This window comes from Triticum aestivum, chromosome 1B (genome assembly GCF_018294505.1).
Source record: "Triticum aestivum cultivar Chinese Spring chromosome 1B, IWGSC CS RefSeq v2.1, whole genome shotgun sequence".
Lineage (NCBI taxonomy): Eukaryota > Viridiplantae > Streptophyta > Magnoliopsida > Poales > Poaceae > Triticum > Triticum aestivum.
The window spans coordinates 332,242,026-332,261,744 of record NC_057795.1 but is presented as its reverse complement, the minus strand read 5'-3'; the positions used below and the strand labels follow the sequence as shown (position 1 = coordinate 332,261,744).

At 49.3% G+C, this 19,719-nt stretch overlaps 1 long non-coding RNA gene across 1 annotated transcript; it reads right to left on the bottom strand.

The window, feature by feature from the left end:
- Window positions 1-1,576: 1,576 nt before the first annotated feature.
- Window positions 1,577-2,848, bottom strand: LOC123091052 (uncharacterized). The gene is made up of 3 exons (XR_006442760.1): window positions 2,647-2,848; window positions 2,284-2,558; window positions 1,577-2,172 (listed from the first exon to the last, which is right to left on the bottom strand). It is a non-coding gene; the product is annotated as an uncharacterized lncRNA (long non-coding RNA).
- Window positions 2,849-19,719: the final 16,871 nt, after the last annotated feature.

Here is a 19,719-nt window from a genome sequence, read left to right as displayed (position 1 = left end):
AACTTGCATTGAATATATTCCTCAAAAAAATTTGCGTTGAATGATACTTCCTCTGTCTCAAAATATAAAAACGTTTTTAAAAATACATTAATGTTAAAAATAATTCTTATATTATGAGACGAAGGGAGTATTTTGATGCTAAAACTTGTAAAACTAGATAATACTTTCCACGTTGCTGCAAAACATGTAAATTCTACTTTTCGTAAGCTGCTTGGAAGGAGCACATTATAATACTTGATGGAAAGTCAATATCAAATAAAGATTCTGACGGTACATTGATCGGACTTAGACTTAGCACTGATATGACATACTCCCTCCGTCCTAAAATAAGTGTCTCAACCTTAGTACAACTTTTTATTAAAGTTAGTATAAAATTGAGACATTTATTTTGGGACGGAGGGAGTAGTATGTGTTTTTGTCCATGGTAGTCATGCTAGCTTTTGTAAGAGCATTGAAACAATTGAAGTTTGTCACGGGTATTTTTAGTTTAGACTATATATGTTCAAAAAAGGGCATTTAAATTCACTTGTACCCAAATGTAAAATCTTGTAGAGTTAACCCTACTGAATTAGAGAATAAAATATGGCCATATGAATTAGAGATTGCTTTCCGCTATTGTGTGCTCCGAAGTCAAAGGAAATAATCACACAAAATCTGGAGAACTCACCATCCAAATATTGCAATACTATGTTCAACAACAAACTGTAATGATAACACATGTTTTGGGGGTTTGACAAACAAATTGGTGCACTGCTATTTGGAATTTAGCTGCCTTTTTTTTCACAACCCACAAATGAATACATACTTTCCACAAAAATGAAATGAATGCATATTTAACTAAAACTATAACATGTATTATTTTGCTTAGAAAATGTACAGTGCTAGAAGTACCACATATGATTATTTGAGAATGAGAAATGATAGGAAAGAAAAAGCACACCAGAAAGTTGGGAATGAAGCCACCCAGAGAGAGGCATGCGCAGCCACATGATATCATTTAAACAGACAAATGAATCATCAATATATAGCTGAGCTATTTACCTCTTAAAGCTGCAAAAGGAAGCGTGATTTGAAACCTACATAATCTGCCAACTCAAATACTTATCTGATTTATTCTATATAAATCAATTATTAGAAATCATAACCAGTGGAACATGGTATGTATTCTAATCCAGTTAGCCCATCTATGACTATGACGACAACATGGGGCTAGCACTCCTGCTATGTACTTGGGATGTGTTTGACACTCTTGGAGAAAATGTTGCTGCACCTTGAAATTGAAATGAGATAAGAGTAGACTCGAAAAGTAGAAAGGACAAGGGATATACCAACACAACACAACTGGAAAGGAGATCTTCATGTTAATTTTATTAGGTATGAGCTGCAATGGAACCTTCACAAATGCAACGAATTAATAAAGCAATATGCAAAAAAAAAGTATAATCTTGATCTCATTTTTTTAACCATCACTCTGCAAAAATAAAAGTTAATACACTAAATCATGGAGATATAAACATTTTAACTCGAAATTCTTCAAATATTTCGGTTCATAACCATTTAACCACTTCATCAAGGTTACCAACATGATGTGAAAACTGCGATATCTCCAGGCGAAGGCAAGGCCATGACAGCAAGGCAATATGTAGTGTATGTGGGGTGATTTTAGCAGTCACATGCTCCCAGGAGAACAAACCCAGGAGAACATATATCTGTATTGTGTAACGCAGTAGGCCCACGCACGCGGTGCGGCAGTAGTAGGGCACGGCGCCATGGCATGTATGGCCAGCAGCAGCAGGGCATGGCCGGCAGCGCACGGCCAGCACGTCCATGGCCAACAGTAGCAGGGCACGGCCGGCAGCAATACGACACGACCAGCCGCGTGCACGTGCACGACCAGCAGTAGCAGCAGGGCGCGCCCACCTCGCCGCCCGCGTCCGCGCACGTCGCCCACCTCGCCACGGCGCTGGCGAACGTCGCCGCCGGTGATGGTTGGCCGGTCCTCTAGGTCCAGCCCGGGCTAGAGTGCGGCCTGTAAAATCCATTCACCAGCGGACCAGTGTCCACCACTCCACCCTTAGGCGGAAGGACAGAGCCAGGCCGATGCAGTTACAGTTCCAGCATAGGCATCTACGACTCGGTGGATGGCATCAGGGACAATTAGATCATTTGTACCTTCAGTGCCATGGATAACAGATCCGATGAGGAAATAAGAGAAAAATCTGATTAAAGATCAAATGCAGTCTGTTGAATAGAACAGCAAAAAATTATGGAGAGAAAACTTACAGTTGCATGATGAACCTCGGCGGAAGAGGAACGACACAAATACGAATGTGCTCCTCCTACTCCTCATAAACCTCGAGCAGAGAGCAAGGGTGGGTCTGTTCGTCCTCCTCGCAGATTTGAAAAAACTAAAAGAAATCAGGCAACAAAATCTCCTTCAGATTTGTGTAGGTACACGCTAGAATATTTAGGAATGATGAGACACATAGGAAGAAGAATCATCGGGAGGATGAAGAGAAGATTGAAGATTAAGGGGCAACCGAAGAAAATGGTTGATCCTGTGCAATGAGGAGATAAAAGGGGTGAGGTCAAACAACCCGTGGGGAGCAAGGAGTAATTAAAAGATAGGAATGGGCTGATTATCACCAGAAAATTAATTGTTTCTGAAGGTGGAGCAACAGAAGGGGCTGCTGGCCTTCGACTACTACTGAAAAGCTTTCTTTTTTTTCTTTTTTTTCGAGGGAGGGAGGATGGGCTTTGATGGTCTATTACGGCTAGAAACAAACGCGTTGATTGGAAGGGGGTTGCTGACATGGCACATCCTGAGGTGGGATGGCTTGTTAGAAGGGAGAGAGGGATTGGTGGAATAGTTGTTGTATTGCTTGAGCCTCATGGGCATATATATAGGAGTACAATGATCTACTTGGAGTACAAGGCAAGCCAGAATATTTCCTAGTCTAACCTATGTTTCCTATACAATCACGTTACTCAACATCCCCCCGCAGTCACAACGGTAGCGATGCAGATGGTGAGACTGGAGAAGAATCCGAAGGCAAGCCGACGGACACCCCCCACAGTCGTAACGGTCGATGCATCGCGGAGTTGTGGCTGGAGTGGAAACCAACGAGGTTGCTCAAGCAGGCGGTAGCCCTTTGTGCCGTTTGTCGATGTAGCCGAGAGCGTGGGTGGTGGAGCCGTGGTCGAGGTAGCCGTGCGAAGAATGCCGTGGTCGATGTCGAGTCAGGGTAGCCGGTGTCGAGGAAGTCGCCGTGGAGCCGCGGGCGCAAGGGGGCACCGAGTTAGCATGGGCGCAGTGGTGTCGAAGTAGTGGTGCGCCAGGAAGTAGATGGTGTTGACGACGCGTCGCGGCGGGTGTGCCAAGCCCGGGGACACATCGTGGACGAAGGCACGCACCGGTGTTGCCAGCACCGGGCATGCGTAGATGGACGAAGACGAAGTTGACGAAGCGCCGCGCCAGGCTTGCCAGGCCCGGGGACACGTCGTGGACGAAGGCACGCGGCGGTGTTGCCAGCACCGGGCATGCGTAGACGAGGGACCTGCACGAGCTGTACACCATGTCGGAGAAGTCGGAGAGGCCAGCAGAGAAGGACTCGACGACGGTTGCGGCGCCAATCGGCGCGGGGCCAATGTCGCCCGCGGTTGTCGGAGTAGATGAAGCGGTCGGGGTAGATGACGGCGACGCTGGCGACGAACTGGTGCTGGACGAAGACGAAGGGGGTGGACGGGCGGCGGCGGCGGCTACAAAGGTAGCGGCGGCGGCGGCCAAAGAAGAGCGGCAGCGCCGGCTTGAAGGCGGCGGCGGCGGCTAGGTTAGGAGTGCGGCGGCGGTGCTCGACGTAGGCGAAGAACCCTGACAGCATGACGAAGACCGGCGTGGACGGTGGCGTTCCCGCGCCAAGGGAGACGGCGCGGCGCATACCACGGGAGGTCGACGCGCGGTGACGGCGGTGGACCGCGGGCCGCGGCGCTACGGCCCGAAGGGGCAACGCGACGGCGGCGGGCAGGTCGGGGTGACGACGGAAGACCTCGGGACGGTCGCAGGGACCGCGGGCCGCGGTGCTATAGCCCGAAGGGGCGGCACAGCGGCGGAGCGCGGGGTGGTGCAACCGGGTGGACGGCCTCGAGACGGCGGCGTGGACCGTGTGCCACGCTCGCTACGGCCCGACGGGGCGACGCAGCGGTGACGCGGGTCGGTGCAGCCGGGAGGAGAACCACGGGGCGGCGGCGCTGCGGCCCGACGGGGCGACGCAGCGGCAGCCCGTTGCTCGATCGACGGAGGGGCGCGCTGAACTCCGAGACGATCTTCGCGGGACCTGCGAAGGCGCGCGTAACCGACGGGCCAGGTCGGTCGCGCGGCGTAGATGAGGCTGATAGCGGCGGCGAGCGGGTGATCAAGCCGATCGCGCGCGAGGTCGGGGACACCACTCGGTGAAGGCGTGGTGGCGGCGGAGTCCGAGATGAAGCCGGCGGCGGCGGGCGGCAGGGCGGCTATGATTGGCCGCCGCATGGCGCGAGGCCGCCGGGTCGGGGTGATGCAGGAGTCCCGGTCGGAGCAGGCGGTGACGGCCGGCGTAGATCAACGGGCGGGCCGTCACGCGAACGGCGGCGGTGAAGGGCCGCCGCATGATGCGAGGCCGCCGGGTCGGGGCGACCGGCGGGTAGACGCGTGGACGACGCGTGAGGCCGCCAGGTCGGTGAAGACGCCGGTGTAGTCGATGCCGAAGTCGGAGTAGAGGCGCACGGGGTCGACGGCGGCGGTGGGCGACGCAAACCGGATCACAAAGACCGGAAAACCAAAAAGTAGACGCCGATCAAAGCGACCGGCAAGAGAGAAAACCCGGATCAAAGGATCGGGAAAAAGACTCTCTAGGGCAGCCGGTCAACACGACCGGCGGACGAACCCTAGGTACGGGCGGCGCAGCCCCCGGCGGCGGTCAAGGAGACCGACCGCCCCGGGGGCGGCGCGCAGGTGCGGAAGCGGTGGCGGCTAGGGTTTAGGATCGACTTGCGATAGATACCATGTTAGAAGGGAGAGAGGGATTGGTGGAATAGTTGTTGTATTGCTTGAGCCTCATGGGCATATATATAGGAGTACAATGATCTACTTGGAGTACAAGGCAAGCCAGAATATTTCCTAGTCTAACCTATGTTTCCTATACAATCACGTTACTCAACATGGCTGCATGTGAAGAGAAATCTAGTAGTGGGGATCAACTATTTAGGTATTACAGATAAATCATTTAAGTGCATAATAAACTTGCGATTACGTTAACATACCATGCTAATTTCGCCCGTAGCTGTTGATGGCGCTCACGTGGTGTGCCAACAAGCGTGTCTCATGGCCCATTGTCAGTTGGGGGGGGGGGGGGAGGCGTTGGCACGATGCAATTTTTTCCAGAGAATTCCTTGTCATTGTGCTAAATACTATGAAAAGGCCCCTGAGACGGCGGAAGGCATCAATCTTTTGAAATTTACTCATAGGCCCTGTAGTTGATAAGCATATTCGCTTGCAGTACGAGTTGCTTCATCTCCCATATCTCCTCTTTCTCTCTCTTTCTTTCTTTCTTTCTTTCTTTCTCCCCCGGCCCTCTCCCCCCCTCTCTCTCTCATTCCAAGGCAGACGTGGAGCCTTACGCCATGTCGTTGGAGGTGATGATGGATGAGTCTCATCATCGACTACACGGTGGAGCGGCACCTTCGTATGGTGAGTCATTGGCTCCCTCCTTATGATTCTCTCATCCCTCTCTCACCCTTGTTTCTTTAGGGTTATAGTTGAAGGAAATATGCCCTAAAGGCAATAATAAAGTTGTTATTTATATTTCCTTATATCATGATAAATGTTTATTATTCATGCTAGAATTGTATTAACCGGAAACTTAGTACATGTGTGAATACATAGACAAGACATAGTGTCCCTAGTATGCCTCTACCTTGACTAGCTCGTTAATCAAAGATGGTTATGTTTCCTAACCATAGTCATGTGTTATGAACGGGATCACATCATTAGGAGAATGATATGATGGACAAGATCAATCCGTTAGCTTAGCATTATGATCATTACAGTTTCATTGTTATTGCTTTCTTCATGACTTATACATGTTCCTCAGACTATGAGATTATGCAACTCCCGAATACCAGAGGAACACCTTGTGTGCTATCAAACGTCACAACGTAACTGGGTGATTATAAAGATGCTCTACAAGTGTCTCTGAAGGTGTTTGTTGGGTTGGCATAGATCGAGATTATGATTTGTCACTCCGTGTATCGGAGAGGTATCTTTGGGCCCTCTCGGTAATGCTCATCACTATAAGCCTTGCAAAGCAATGTGACTAATGAGTTAGTTGTGGGATGAAGCATTACGGAACTAGTAAAGAGACTTGCCGGTAACGAGATTTAACTAGGTATGATGATACCAACGATCGAATCTCGGGCAAGTAACATACCGATGACACGTGAACAACATATGTTGTTAGGCGGTTCGACCGATAAAGATATTCATAGAATATGTAGGAGCCAATATGGGCATCCAGGTTCCGCTATTGGTTATTGATTGGAGATATGTCTCGATCATGTCTACATAGTTCTCGAACCCGTAGGGTCCGCACGCTTAACGTCCGATGACAATTTGTATTATGAGTTATGTGTTTTTGATGACCGGAGTTTGTTCGGAGTCCCGGATGAGATCACGGACATGGCGAGGAGTCTCGAAATGGTCAAGACATAAAGATTGATATATTGGACCATGTTATTCGGACACCGAAAGAGTTCTGATCGGTACCGGGTAAAAACGGAGTGCCGGAGGGGTTACCGGAACCCCCCGGGAAGCAATGGGCCATCATGGGTCATAGGGGAGAGAGAGGACCGCCCACATAGGGGAGGCGCACGCCCCCCATGGGGAGTCCGAATAGGACAAGGGGAGGGGCATGACCCCCCTTTCCCTCTCCCTCTCCCTCTCGCTTCCTTCCTTCCCCCTTCCACCAAGTGGAATCCTACTAGGACTTGGAGTCCTAGTAGGACTCCCTCCTCTTGGCACGCCCTACAAGGCCGACCGGCCTCCCCCTCTCCTCCTTTATATACGGGGGAAGGGGGGCACCCCAAAGAACAATAGACAATCTCTTAGCCGTGTGCGGTGCCCCCCTCCACAGTTTAACACCTCGGTCATATCATCGTAGTGCTTAGGCAAAGCTCTGAGCCGGTTACATCATCAACACCGTCGCCACGCTGTCGTGCTGATGGAACTCTCCCTCGTCCTTAACTGGATCAAGAGCTCGAGGGATGTCATCATGTTGAACGTGTGCTGAACACGGAGGTGCCGTGTGTTCGTCACTTGGATCGGTTGGATTGTAAAGACGTTCGAATACATCAATCGCGTTACTAAACGCTTCCGCTTTCAGTCTACGAGGGTATGTGGACACACTCTCCCATCTCGTTGCTATGCATCTCCTAGATAGATCTTGCATGATCGTAGGAAATTGTTTGAATTACTACGTTCCCCAACAGTGGTATCAGAGTCAGGTCTATGCGTAGATGTTATTTGCGCGAGTAGAACACAAAGAGTTGTGGGCAAAAATAGTCATACTGCTTACCACCAACGTCTTACTTTGATTCAGCGGTATTGTTGGATGAAGCGGCCTGGACCGACATTACATGACCATGTTCATGAGACTGGTTCTACCGACGTGCTTTCTCCACGAATGAAGAGATGGTGGAGGGGTATATATAGCCTCCACACAAAATCTAACCGTTACACATGATTTACCAAACTCGATGGGACCGAGTCAGAAAACTCGGTCGGACCGGTTTAGTTCATAATGTGACCATTAGGCATTTCGGTGGGACCGACATGTCAACTCGGTGTGACCGATTTTGTTAGGGTTAGGGCATAACGTAATGTCGGTGAGACCGATTACACAAACTCGGTGGGACCAAGTTTGGTAATAAGCTAACCAGAGAGTTGGTCAGGCAAACTCGGTGGGACCGATTCGCTCATCTCGGTGAGACTAAAACGTTATGAAGGGGAAACAAAGAGTTTGCATTGTGAACTCGGTGGGACCGATCGCTCATCTCGCTCGGTTAGACCGAAACGTTATGAAGGGAAACAGAGAGTTTGCAATCTCATCTCGGTGAGACCGAGATCCCTATCGGTGAGACCGAAGTGACTAGGGTTTCTGGCAATGGCTACGTCAAATGAACTCGATGGCGCCGGATGGATCAAATCAGTGGGTCCGAGTTTGACTTTTGGTTTGGGACATATGTGGATATGAGAAAGTGGTTGAGGGCTTTGGAGCATATCACTAAGCATTTTGAGCAAGCAAGCCATTAAGCAACACCTCATCCCCTTTTAATAGTATTGGCTTTCCTATGGACTCAATGTGATCTTGGATCACTGAAATAGAAAAATGTAGAGTCTTGAGCTTTAGAGCTTGAGCCAATCCTTTGTCCTTAGCATTTTGAGGGGTCCACATTACTAATCCATGCCATGCCAATCATTGAACTTTCCTGAAATATTCATCTTGAAATAACATTAGTTCAATGAGCTATATGTTGTTAGTCATTACCAAAACCACCCAGGGATAGTTGCACTTTCAATCTCCCCCTTTTTGGTAATTGATGACAACATATAGATCAAAGCTTTGACAAATGATAATAAGATTGAAATACATTGTCGCTTTGAGAAGTATGTGATAAGCAAGAGCTCCCCTAAATTTGTGCATTATTTAAGATTTGCTTTTGAATGAAAATGCACAATCGATTAGTATCATGGGTTACTCTTCCATGTCACATACATCTTGGTGGAGCGCTCAAAATGATAGCAATTAAAAGTATGCACTCATCACCAAGCAAAGTGAATGATCATATATGGATATAAGAGATAATATCATCCTAGCACACATTAAAGTAGCATATGATCAAACACATGATCATACAAGTATCTCACACAAGGAAATAAGGTATCAAACAAGCACACAATGAAGTTCAACCAAACAAATAACAAGAGAGACAAAAAGCAACACTCTCTCTCGAAGCCTATGGTCTATACATACTTCTCCCCCTTTGGCAACAAGTTACCAAAAAGTTCAAATATGCATAGTGCTATGCGTCTCTCAGGCTTGGTCTCCGTGAGGTGGTGTAGAGATGACTCCAAGGACGAAAGCTTCTGTCGATGTAGCTGGAGCTGGTGGAGTGGCTGCTGGAGGTGGCACTGAAGCTGTAGTTGCTGGTGCTGATGTAGTAGCTCTCATATCTGGTACTGGCACTACAACTGACCTCTGACCTCTTGGCACTCGCTGAAAAGCATCTGTAGTTGCCTTCCCTTTCTTCTCCTCTGCTTCCTCCTGGAGCTGCTCAACTGTTATTTGCATCTCGGTTACTTTCAGATCAAGATCATAGAATTTTTGTTCAATGATCCTCTCCAAACTCTCCTGGTTTTGAGTCAGGGTGGCCAAGCCCTTCTCAATCCTCAAAGTAGATTGGATCAGATATCCAAGTTGATCTTGTTTGATCTTCAAGAACACTTGAGATGCCTCTTCAGCACTTGGCATCCTTGCATCTTTTTCTACCTTTGCCTTAGCTCTCTTCTCTTGTGCTTGCACTGATGAAGGTTCATTCTCATCCATTACAACTGTGTTGTCTTCAAATTCTGGCTTGAGATGTAAGTGCTCCTTGTCCAACAAGTAAGTGCCTGTGCCCATCTTTGAGTTGATGAGCACCTGAATGTGTGGAGCATACCCACAAGATCTTTTCTGGTCAGCAGCTGTCCTTTTGATTGTCTCTACAATCAGACTCATGACCTTGAATTTTTGAGGGACATCAAAAAATGTGCAGCAAGTTGATTTAATGTCCTCTTATCATCCCATGATCTCCAGATTTGGGCAATAGAGTATGCCTTAAGATGGTGTTGATAGTAGGCAGACCAGACAACAAGTATTTCACTGAGCCCAACTTATGAGTTTCCAGGGCTTCATCAGGAATTTCCCTGTACATACTTGCCATGGAGTTGTGGTCTTTCTTCTTCTTGGCATACACATCCAAATCATCCTCATGGTCTTCTGGAGCATTGATCAACTTTGCCCATTCGTCAACAATTGACTGGTACCATGTACCTTCAGACATCCACACTATCCTTCCATCTGGATAGAAATGAGCAGTGGAGTAGAATTGCATGATTAGCTCATCATTCCATTTGGTGAGCTTCTGTCCAACGAACTTGTCAACTCCATAAGCTTTGAAACTGTCATATACACCTGGAAAGGGATCTTCATTCTCTTTGTTGTATTCCCAATTAACCCATCTCATGTCACAAACAATTGGCTTCTTGTCAAGCAGAATGGTCTCATAGAAATCTTGCTGTTCTTTGGTGTGGAAGCTATAGTCCACAACAATTCTCCTTCTCATAGCATAAGGATCATTCTTCTTCCAAAGTCTCAGACCTGCATCCTTTCTAATGTTCATGTCCTCTGCCACTGGACGAGTGTCATTGTGGTCTGGAATCTTTGGTTTGAGCTTTCTCGGCACTTGGGCTTCAGCATCTTCTTCTTCAACTTCAGGCACTGGGGCCTTGTTCTTCTCTTCAGCTGGGATGTTTCTGGTGCTTCTCTTAGGTGCAGACTTGGTGGTTTGAGCAGTAGCTTTGGGAGCAGGTTTGGGCTTAGAAGCAGCAGCCCTGACTTGATTGCATCTCCCATAAGCTTTTGTGACTTGGGTGTTGGTCAACATCCTCTTCCTCTTCCCCTTCTTTTGAATCTCTTACCATAGTTGACTTTCCAAGAACTTTTGTAGTTGTGGTTCTTGACCTCTTCTTTTTCTTTTTGCCATCTCCAACTGCCTCACCATCATCTGATTCTATTGTGAATTTCATGGTTTCTCCTGTTGGAACTTTCCTTGGCTTGGATGTTGGGACTCTCCTTGCCGGTGCCTTCTTGTTCATACCAGGCTTTGTTATAGAAGCAGTGCCATACTCTTTCTTCAACACTTTCTTCTTTGAGGTGGCCTCATCCTCAATAGCCACATAGTGCTCATCCTTAGAGTCTGAGGTTCTCTTCTTTCTTCTCCCGGTGGCTGCCTTTGGCAAGTTACTTGGAGTTCTCCTGCTGCCCTCATCATAGCTGCTAGAGGGACTAGTGCCCTCACTCATTTGCATTGCTCTTTAGGTTTATTCTGGCTATCACTCTGGTCAGACATCTTGGCAGGAAAACTGACAGCAAACCCTGTGAATAGACATAGATGAGGTAGAGTAGATGAGCATCACAAAGTACAGAGATTTTTGCAAAACAAATGAGTCAAAAACTTAGTTTTAGTTCTCTACTAAAATGATTTCGCAGCTACCGAATTGATAAACTCGGTGATACCGAAGCAAAATTTGGAACCTAAACTAGTGAACTCGGTCAAACCGAGTCACAGTTCTGTGGCACCGAGATTGCTAGGGTATCACAGAGAATTGAACTCGGTCACACCGATTTGCAGTTTTCGGTCAGACTGAAAAGCGCATGTGCAATGGCCTAAGCCAAATCGGTGAGGCTGATTTCTATGATTCGGTCAGTCCGAGATGAGTTCAGAGGAGACCTAACCCTAAATTTTTTAATCAAACTTAACCTAAAGGAAGTTTTCTGTGGATAGATTGTTTTCATACGTGGCAATGATCATGGCATTGACCTTGTGCTTAGAATCAGAGGTAAAGAGAGAGCACAAGGGGTCGAACTCATACCCTAGTTCGGCGGGAGTTTGCTACGGCGGCATCGACGGGGTAGATTCCTGTTGACAGTGATAGAAACCAGCGGTGGGAGGTTGCTGGCGGCGAGGAGATGATCCGGAGACCCGAAGAGGCAGAGCAGGATATGCGTGGGCTGAGGGGTTTTGAAGAAATTTCCAAAATCTCACCCGTGGATATATATATCCCGACCCTGTCGGTGTGACCGAGTGGAACAACTCGGTGACACCGAGATGCAGAATCGCAAGCGATTACTGCAACTCGGTGTGACCGAAATGTTCAAATCGGTTGCACCGAGATGAAAACCTAGATCAACTTAGTGAACTCGATGTGAGCGAAATGGATGACTCGGTTATACCGAAATGCACAAGAGGTTTTGGAAGTTTAAGTCTATGACGAATCGGGGACTCCGAGTGCTCCTCACACAGAGTGGTTCGAATCTGACTTGATCAAACTTTGTGATGTAGCATGAATAGAGTTTGAGAAGAGAAAAGCATAGATAGCTAGAGAAGGTTCTTAGGCATTCTTGTCCATCCAGTTGGCAAAAGATAAAGAGCCAAGCAATCAAAGCAACAAGTGTATGTCCTCGAATGAGTAAAATATGCAACCAACATGCTCACACAATAAAATAGCAAATGAAATATGTGGCAAAGCATGCACAAACACTCTAGCATCTATCAAGCAATTTGCAATGACTAGGTCATCTATATATGAGTATATTGACTTAGGAGTCAAATGAGAACATTTGATCATAGGTCATACTCATCGTCTAAGCACAAGTGGGGTTACCACTTTTAGATAAAGCATTATTGTGTTCACACTGTTAGAGTTGCTTTAGCTCAATTCTTAGAGTAAAGCTCCCCCTAGATGTGATATCCCCCCTAAGAGGGATGAACTAACCTTGGGGTTTGTCTATGATGACTTCGTGTAGGTGTTGAAGATGTCGATGCTCGATGTTGATGTAGATCATTCCGAGCCATCCATTGGAGTGAGTTGCACTTTCAATACCTACACGGGTTAGTCCCACAAGGAACAAGCAAAGATATCCATATACATAGAATGATGCACACATAAGATGATATCCATGAAAGCATTAGGTTACCTTGTCCCTTGTCTTACCAACAAGAGGGTTTGTGACTCCTTGAACTAGTGCAAGATGTGGAAGTTGTTTGCACTTGTTCTTGCCAAAATGATATGAGTGAAGTGTGTTGACGGAGTCACCCTCAAGAACTCTCTAGTTCTTCTTCTTCGGGATCCACATCATCTTGATGGGAATCCTTGGGGTTGTAGTTGTACTTGATGAAGTAGAACTTGATGTAGTCTTGGGAACCCACTTGACCAAGGCCTTGGGAGCTTCTTCAAATGCATCGATCTCCTCTTGAAGCTTATCCTTGCCTTTTTGCTTGTGGTCTTGTGGTGGAAGATCATCTTGAGCTTGTGTCCCTTGGAAAGAAGTAGGATCATACTTCTCTTGTTGAGGAACAAACTTTGTCTTGGGGTATTGATCTTCTTTCCACTCAACTCCATTGGCATTGAACTTTCGTTCAAAACCAACACCTTGGTTCTTCCGGTGCCTTCCTTGCTTGCGTACAATTTACTCAAATTGCTTACTTCCGGCAAGGCTCTTGTAAACACCTTTCTCTGTAATTCCCTTCAATAAGCTATTTTCTTGCTCAAGTGTAACATGGCTAAGAGAATCATTAGTGGAATCAAGAGAACTACTAGAAGCAACAACATTGGATTTAGCATGAGTATTGTAACTACTAGAGGAAGAATCTTTCTTACTTTTGTCGCTAGATTTAACTTGTGGCATGTAAGTAGACAAGAGTAAACGCTTGGCAATGTAAGAAGAACTTTTCTTGTGAAGATCATCATTGATTTCCTTTAAAAACTCATGCTCTTGCTCTAGGTTGAGCTTTTCAAAGTGTAGCTTCTCATGAGTCTTTAAAAGTTCTCGATGATCTTCCAAGGTAGTTTCGTGAGCTAACTTAAGAGTGTTTAGTTATTTAGTTAGATGATCAATCTCCTCCTTATCATCGTCATTCATTTTATCTTGATTAGCATGATTAATAGCAAGTTCATCATAGTTTTCATAACTAGAGTTATCAACAAGTAAATCATCATCACCTAGCAAGTCATCTTCATCACTATTGAAATCGACATACTCGGGGTGTGATACCTTTGGGCCTTTAGCCATGAAGCATCTTCCAATTCCTTCATTTGGTGAGTCAAATATGTCATAGGAGTTGGTTGACACAAGTGCTAGACCGGCAACACCTTCATCTTGAGTATATTCGGAGTCGGGGTGATAACTTCTTTCAGAGTGATGGTCGGAATCGGAGCTGGATACCCATTCACCAACGTGAGCTTGATGTCTTCGTTTTGTGTAGCTCTTTGATGATTTGTCCTTCCTTTCTGAATCCTTGCTTGTCCGGGAGGTTCTTCGTTCATAACGATCATCTCTACTCCTCTCTCTTGGTGGTGATTCTTCTCTTTTGCTTCTTCTTCTTGGAGAATCTTCTCTTCTTTTGTAGGGAGCCGTACACTCATTGGAGTAGTGTCTGGGTCTTCCACAATTGTAGCAATTATGTTCACGACTCGAAGATCTTTTGTCATTGTAGGACCTTGACTTGGAACTTCTTTCCTTGCTTCTACTCTTGTAGAACTTGTTGAAGTTCTTACCATTAGGCTCAATTCTTCATTGAAGGTTTGTTTCTCATGTGATGATGTAGGAGCATCACATGAGGCTTTGTAAGCACCACTTGACTTGTTGTGAAGCTCTTCTTTATCCTTGAGTGACATCTCTTGATCAACAATTCTTCCAATGACTTCTGTTGGCTTGAGATCTTTGTAATTGGACATCATTTGGATCAATGTGCACACGGTATCATATTTTCCATCCAAGGCTCTTAGGATCTTCTTGATGATGAATCTATCAGTCATCTCTTCACTTCCTAAGCCGGCAATCTCATTTGTGATGAGAGCAAGCCTAGAGTACATTCCAGCGGCACCTTCACCATCCTTCATTTTGAACTTTGTCAAGCTGACTTTAAAGCACATCCAATTTGGATTCCTTGACAAAGTCAGTACCTTCGTGCATATCAATCAAAGTATCCCAAATTTCCTTTGCATTCTCCAGACGGCTGATTTTGTTGAATTCTTCGGGGCACAATCCGTTGAAGAGAATATCACAAGCTTGAGCGTTGTATTGCAGCATCTTGAACTCTTCCGCGGTAGCTTAACGGTTCGGTTCTCTCCCATCAAAGATTTCACCTTGCAAGCCAATACACACAATAGCCCAAACAGCGGGGTTATGCCCAAGAATATGCATTTTCATCTTATGCTTCCAACTAGCAAAATTAGCACCATCAAAGTAAGGACCTCTACGGTGGTAATTTCCCTCGCTAGACGCCATACTCTCCTAGGTTGTGAAACCAAGGCTATGATCACCAAAAGCTATGGAAATCAAGGCAAATGGAGACCGTAGCTTTGATACCACTTGTAGGATCGAAAGTATGTCTAGACGGGGGGGTGATTAGACTACTTGACCAAATAATCCTTTTCCCAATTATAAGTCTTGGCAGATTTTAGCAACTTTACACAAGTCAAGCAATCAACCTACACATGCAATTCTAAGAGTATAGTAGCGGAATGTAAATCATTGCATATGAAGGTAAAGGGAGGAGTTTGGAGGGAGCAAATGCAATGTTGACACGTAGATTTTTGGTGTGGTTCCGATAGGTGGTGCTATCGTACATCCACGTTGATGGAGACTTCAACCCACGAAGGGTAACGGCTGCGCGAGTCCACGGAGGGCTCCACCCACGAAGGGTCCACGAAGAAGCAACCTTGTCTATCCCACCATGGCCATCGCTCACGAAGGACTTGCCTCACTAGGGTAGATCTTCATGAAGTAGGCGATCTCCTTGCCTATACAAACTCCTTGGTTCAACTCCACAATCTTGACAGAGGCTCCCAAGTGACACCTAACCAATCTAGGAGACACCACTCTCCAAAAGGTAATAGATGGTGTGTTGATGATGAACTCCTTTCTCTTGTGCTTCAAATGATGGTCTCCCCAACACTCAACTCTCTCTCATAGGATTGGATTTGGTGGAAAGATGATTTGAGTGGAAAACAACTTGGGGAAGGCTAGAGATCAAGATTCATATGGTAGGATTGGAATATCTTGGCCTCAACACATGAGTAGGTGGTTCTCTCTCAGAAACTGAATGCTGGAAGTGTAGGCTTGTTCTGATGGCTTTCTCCACGAATGAAGAAGAGGGTGGAGGGGTATATATAGCCTTCACACAAAATCTAACCGTTACACACAATTTACCAAACTCGGCGGGACCGAATCAGAAAACTCGATCAGACACCGATTTAGTTCATAATGTGTCCGTTAGGCATTTCGGTGGGACCGACATGTCAAGTCGGTGGGACCGATTTTGTTAGGGTTAGGGCATAACATAATCTCGGTGAGACCGATTACACAAACTCGGTGAGACCGGCTATGGTAATAAGCTAACCAGAGAGTTGCTCAGGTAAATTTGATGGGACCGATTCGCTCATCTCGGTGAGACCAAAACGTTATGAAGGGGAAACAGAGAGTTTACATTGCAAACTCGGTGGGACCGATCGCTCATCTCGGTTAGACCGAAACGTTACAAAGGGAAATAGAGAGTTTGAAATCCCATCTCGGTGAGACCGAGATCCCTATCGGTGAGACCGAAGTGACTAGGGTTTCTGGCAATGGCTATGTCAAATGAACTCGGTGGCGTCGGATGGATCGAATCGGTGGGGCCGAGTTTGACTTTTTGTCGGGGGGATGAACCCCTGGCAGGCAAGGAACTCGGACCCTTTTCAAAAACAACAGTGCCGGTGTCGCCCCTCAAGACGGCACGCGCTTGGACAGGTCCCTCAACCCGGCCAAACTCTCCGACCTGGCCAGACACATCGACTCGGCCTCAACAACTAGTACAAGACAGCCGAACCCGGCGCAACCGAGGCTTCCTCAACAAGCCAGCTCCACCCGTGGCGTGTTCCGCAACCCAGCCACGGATCAGCTCCCGTCCCATCCAGGCCGTACGACGGGACGAGTCTTCAGCCACTAATGACCAAGGCAACAGTGCCCCGCCCATGCCTCTGGTTAGCCGGAGCGTGGCAACAGTGCCCCTCACCTACCCGCTGACCAGGGCCGACATGGCTACAGTGCCCCCGTCATCACCGCTGATGACAGCAAGCGGCGACCTGACGGAGCACCACTATACACGACTCGACTCGGCCACGCCCTGACGATCGATAAGACAGTGCACAGTCCCCCTAGGCACGCGGGGCTCGCACCTAGGGGAACCCGGCAAACCACAGGCCCCCAACGAGCCCCAGCCCAGGTCCCCAGACGCTGACGACCCGGACCCACCAACTTGTAACATTACCATTGTATCCCTGGGGGTTGGCCTATAAAACCTCCAGGAGCCCATGCATACATGGGCAGGTAGAGAGAGAGAAAAGCATAGAGGAACTAGCCACCAAATAGTAGCATCCACCGGGGGAGAATGAGCAGCCTAAGCCTTGGCCAGCCCTCCTTCCTCCTCCATACAGCTCTAGGAGCAACCTTGTACTATCGCACATCGAACTACACTCGGCAGGACTAGGGGTGTTATCTCCCCGGAGAGCCCCGAACCTGAGTATGTCTTGCGTCCCGCGCTCGCTCATGCCAACCCCGCCTCTAGAGCCTACCAGTGCCCTTGAGCCTCCTCCTCTCTTTAGCCATCCCATGGCATCTGCCGTGCACCCACCACAACAGTTGGCGCCCACCGTGGGGCAGCTCGAGGAGCTGGCCGGGAGCACACTTCAGACGGGGCCCTCCTCCTACTCCGACGAGTCCGTCATGCTAGCGGACGACCTCGTCGACGCACTCGCCGCCTCCTTCGCCGTGCTGTGCATCTCTGATGCACCCACGGCCGACGAGTACCCCAGCGAGGTACTCAGCTACTCCGAATCCCCCCTCTTCCTCGGCGGTGGCATTTCCGCCGGGGCAATGGACATCCACGTGGAGGTCTTCATCACCGGCGACGGCGCCTCCTCCTCGTCGAGCAAGACGAGGAAGGCTGCCGAAGCCAGGGCCACAGCGGAACGGACTAAGCCGTCCAATCCGTTGCGCACCGTGATGCAGAGCCTCCACGTCTGCATCGACACCGACATCGACGCCACCAACATCGCTGAGGCCCGAGCCCATCTCGAGGAAAGGCGCAAACAGATGCTGGACCTGTCCGAGACCCTCACCGCCACCCAGCGTCGCCTAGATTCCGCTCAGCTGGAGCGCAATGCCGCCTACGGATTCACGCCCACCGTGGCCGAGCCAAGCCGGGTCGCCGACGTGCACGCCGGGGGAGGAGCAATCGGCCGGGCCCTCGGCGCCGTCCCGACCGTCTACGAGACCCCAGCAAAGAACATGCACGCTTCCCAGGCAGCCGCAGTCGACCTGGATTAGCTCACGGGCAAAAAACTGAAGAAGCGCATCGGGAGGATGCGCGACCTCCTCAGCACGGCCAACGCCCAGTAGGACCGCCTCAACCAGCTCGCCAAGCCAGCGGGATCCGGCTCCGCCCGCATCGGCGGACCCGGCGAACTTCAGCACACAACGTCCTCGCCACCCGGCGAGGTGCACTCTGACCGAGCCCGAACTCGGTGTGACCCGGCCGCCATGGCCGCCGGCGGTTTGGGCGACGAGCCCATCCCGAAGATCCAGCGTGGACCCGGCCAGCATGGCTGACATCCTGCTCCAGCCGACCCGGCACCCCGTGGCCTGGTCGCCAGTCGACTTGGCCCGCGCGCCATCGACGACGCCGACGCTCTCCACCGCCTCGATCAGCTCGCTCACTCCTTGGAGGTGGAGGAAAGTGGCGCTATCGGGTTGGCGTGCTTCGGCCCACGCATACGGGAAGAGCCCTTTCCCAGAGGGTTCATGCTTCCCCGCGACACCCCCAAGTACAACGGGACAGTGAAGCCAGAGGATTGGCTCACCGACTACACCACCGCCATTGGCATCACCGGTGCCAATCGCCGACTCGCCGTGCGCTACGCACCGCTCATGCTCCAGGGGTCAGCCCGCACCTGGTTGAACAGTCTGCCAATGGGCAGCGTCAACACGTGGGTCAATTTCGAGCAAGCATTCGTCCACAACTTCACGGGGACCTACAAGCGACCCGGCTGCCCTAGCCAGCTCGCCATGTGCGTGCAAGGGCCTACGGAGACCGGTCGCGAGTACCTCGCACGCTGGACCGAGCTTCGGAACAGCTGCGAGGGCGTCCATGAAGTCCGAGCAATCCAGTACTTCGTCAACGGGTTCCGAGACGGCACCCTCCTCAAGCACAAGCTCTTACACTCCGAGCCGGTCACCATGGCCGTGCTCATGGTGACGGCGGACAAATACGCCAACATCGACTCCGCCATGAAGATCCAGGTGGCCCTGGATGAAGCCGGCAAGGCAAAGCCGGTCCCCCCCCCGAAGCCGGCCGGCGAAAGCAGCCGCCAGCAACATCACCAGAACAACAAGCGCAAGGCCGACCAGCCGGTGCAGCGCTACGACAACCGGCTCGTCGCGGCCACCGAGCCTGCGGCGGACCCAGCAGCCAAGCGCCGGTAGACCGGCAAGACGGCATGGCAACCCGCCATGAGATTCAAAGAGATGCTCGATGCCCCCTGCAAGCACCACAGCGGCGCAAGGCCGTCCACGCACATGCTTCGGTAGTGCGGCATCACCAAGCACATCATGAGGGGCGACGTCCCGCCTCCTCCGGCTCCGGCTCCAAGCGCGGGGCAGCCGCCTCCGCCTCCACCACCGCCTCTAGCCGGCGGAGCAATGCGCGACGACGCCTACCCGGACCAGAACGCAGCCTACATCGTCTTCACCAGCATCGACAACGACAAGCACATCGAGTGCCTCCTTCACTAGGAGGTGAACACCGTTGTCCCAGCCAAACCAGAGT